The sequence below is a fragment of the Poromitra crassiceps genome, assembly GCF_964638095.1.
Source record: "Poromitra crassiceps genome assembly, chromosome: 11".
In the NCBI taxonomy this organism is placed as follows: Eukaryota; Metazoa; Chordata; class Actinopteri; order Beryciformes; family Melamphaidae; genus Poromitra; species Poromitra crassiceps.
This window is the reverse complement of record NC_139643.1, coordinates 18,559,302-18,562,300: the sequence shown is the minus strand read 5'-3', so window position 1 is coordinate 18,562,300 and position 2,999 is coordinate 18,559,302. Positions and strand designations below refer to the sequence as shown.

General features: G+C 41.0%; 1 long non-coding RNA gene across 1 annotated transcript; it reads right to left on the bottom strand.

Moving 5' to 3' along the window:
* Positions 1-1,835: 1,835 nt before the first annotated feature.
* Positions 1,836-2,794, bottom strand: LOC310785529. The gene is made up of 3 exons (XR_014553181.1): positions 2,660-2,794; positions 2,414-2,488; positions 1,836-1,951 (listed from the first exon to the last, which is right to left on the bottom strand). It is a non-coding gene; the product is annotated as an uncharacterized lncRNA (long non-coding RNA).
* Positions 2,795-2,999: the final 205 nt, after the last annotated feature.

Sequence of the window (2,999 nt, the reverse complement as noted above, 5' to 3'; positions counted from 1 at the left end):
CCAGGGATATTATCAGGAGCAAGATGCAGGAGGCCTTGCGATTAGAGAAGCTCTTGCACAGCATTTGGTCACAGCTCGTTAGTTTAGCCACACAAGCAAACAATCTGAAATCATAAGTAAAGTTAAGTTTACCTTTACCCACACTTTGAGTGTACATTGTTATTATAGTAACACACAAGCACATAACAATGGTTTACTGTTTCAAGTTTAATGTGTGGTTTCACATAACATTTTGTTAACACAAAATATTTTTTCATTGTCTTATACAAGTGCCGTTTCAAAGAAAAAAACAAAACAATATGCCTCCATGTACTGTATAAGCTGCCATTACAGAGAACAGGTACACTATGGCAACAGTTACTTTTTTTGTGTGGTTTCACACAACTTTTTGTTAACACTTCATATTTTTTCTTACAACAGTGCCTTTTCAAAGAAAAAATAAATATGGCCCCATGTAGAAGAAGCTGCCAAAATGAGCAGTATAGCAACAGGCAAATAGCCTTTTTGTGCAAAGTTCCTTAACAAAACAGAGCTGCATGCTTTCCTTGACTTTCTCTCTCTGTGTGTATCTTTGTATGGCTGTCAGTCAGTCAGTCGGTCGGTCAGTCAGTCAGTGTAGCCTACCTGAGGGCCTCTGTTTGTGTACACACATATTAAAGCTCAAAAACCTCAACATCCCTAGTAAAAGTTAGTGCAATTAACTGTTGCATGTAAACTTACAGGTAAATAACATTAAAGTGACTAACATAGCAACATGTATGCTTGGTTGTATGTGTTATGACCTACAAAGCTTGGTATGTTCTGCAGGGGCGTATCTACGGGTGGGCCTGGGTAGGCACACGCCCACCCACTTCTTGCCCTGGCCCACCCAAATTTTTTTTTTTTTTTTTTTTTTTTTTTTTTTTAATTGGTTGTTTTCTAGAGGCAAACTTGCTGCTGCATTGCTAGCCAATGGTTTTGTTACTTTTGTAAAAACGCAGGGCACATCATCTCCAGAGTCTAATGCATGACAACTTCATGACATCTAGGAATTTTGTTCTCTCTGTGGATAAATAAACCAGAGGGCGTCTTGTTCAAACTTGAAGCAGCCTCAGTGTTGTTATTTTTTAAACTCACAGCAGTATATGGATCAGTGGTTCTAATTTCTGTATAAAGTAACAGTATACACACAAGTATAAGCATTCATGTATGCAACATTTGGCACCTATATGTAACCTTTTAAGGTTGAGATAATTGTATTATCATTATATGGTCCAAATATTTCAGTAAAGCACTTGAACACTTGAAATATTCTTGCTTGGGTGGTATCATTCTACTTGAAATGATGGTCAAATGCATTTTTTTTAGTAAAATAACACGTCAAATTTTTCGGGCGGCCGGCCTTTGGCCGGCCACCCGAGTGGGCCCGGCCTTCGGCCGGGCATCTGCACCCCTTCCTATCCAGGCCCACCCAATTTGATCCAGGCCCACCTATAATTCAATTTCTGCATACGCCCCTGATGTTCTGTAAGACTGGGGATCATCTCCCCACTCATCTGAGGGAGATGTAGGAGGAGGCTGCTGCTGATATGATGGAGGTGCTTGGTTGTGGTACACAAAAGGCTGCTGCCCTTGGAAGTAGGGATTGTATGCTGAAGGTGGTTGCTGGGGGAAAGGCTGAGCTTCAGCCATCACTTCTAGAGCATGAGCATGGCGCTCTGCCACATCTGTTGCCCTCTCTAAGCAGTGAACTGCTCGATTAAGCGCATCAGAAATCACGCTTAGGGTGGCCTGATCTTGTTTTGCTTGATCCCTCATCAGGCTCATGTGCACTGATGTAGTTGAGGCTCTACGCTTCTTTGGCAGTCTCCATGCCTCTTGAGGTGTAGGTGTGGTAGAGATGATGCTTCCTCTTCTGGCACAGGGGCGTCATCAGGGCCGTGGAGCGGCATGGGCAAAACATCAAAGGATGCTATAATGACAAGAAGAAGGGATAATGAGATAAATAAATATATATACAATACTGTGCAAAAGTCTAAAGAGTTTTTATATAAATTGTCTTGGATGTTTATTCTTTTTTTCCTCCTGTATTAGTGTGTCAATAGACTGCTCTTGGTACATTTTGTGATATTTGGAACCTTCAATTATTTTGAAAGCATCTTACATGTACCTGAAACTTTTGCAGAAAGACAGATAAAAGAATAGTTCTGTGTAAAATCTCTAGTTTATATTTTTTAACTACTCGTTTCATTTTCTCGTGTTTATTTTTTGTATTTGGGCAGATCAGGTTTGCAGGATAGATATTAAGAGGGAATAAAGCAGCAAACAAATAGTCACGACGGTAAGCCCACTTTGTTTTTGTCCTATTTCTTTTCTGATCTAATCAGCCAGCCAATATGGTGTGACTTTAAAAGATGGCAAATTCTTGGCTTACCCTCCGAATCCGTGGTACTAGTCCCCGGAATTGGTTCCTCATCGTCGGCGTCTTCGTCTGCCTCGGCATCAGCATCTAATAATTCATGGAATACATAATGGAATATAATTACAATAGTAGCACTACAACATCTAAATCAGGCCTACAACAGATGGTAACTAAGCTGTCCCTAGCGTTAGCATGCATGTTCACGTTAGCACATTTGCTGACTTCAGGCCATATAAAAATGAAAGAATTGGGACTTACCCATGCTGTTGATAACTGACGCCAATGATTGCACGATGGGCCGATGACCTAAAATGCTGTCCATGGCACCGTAAAAGTTAAACTTTACTTTAGCCTTTCCCCCGGCTCCGCTCTTGCACAACAGGCGTCGTTCTGATAGGTAGCGTTGCTTTAAAGTTTTCCACTTGCTGCAGAGATTTTGCCACGGTTTATTGAACCCTTTCTCCCTCATTTTCCTTTCTAACTCCCTATAACAGTCTGCATTCCTCTGTTGTTTGCTGTCTAATATGCTGGTTATATTGTCCTCCCTAATGAGGTTTAGAAAAATCGTTGTCTCCTCTTCTGTCCACACATACCGTGT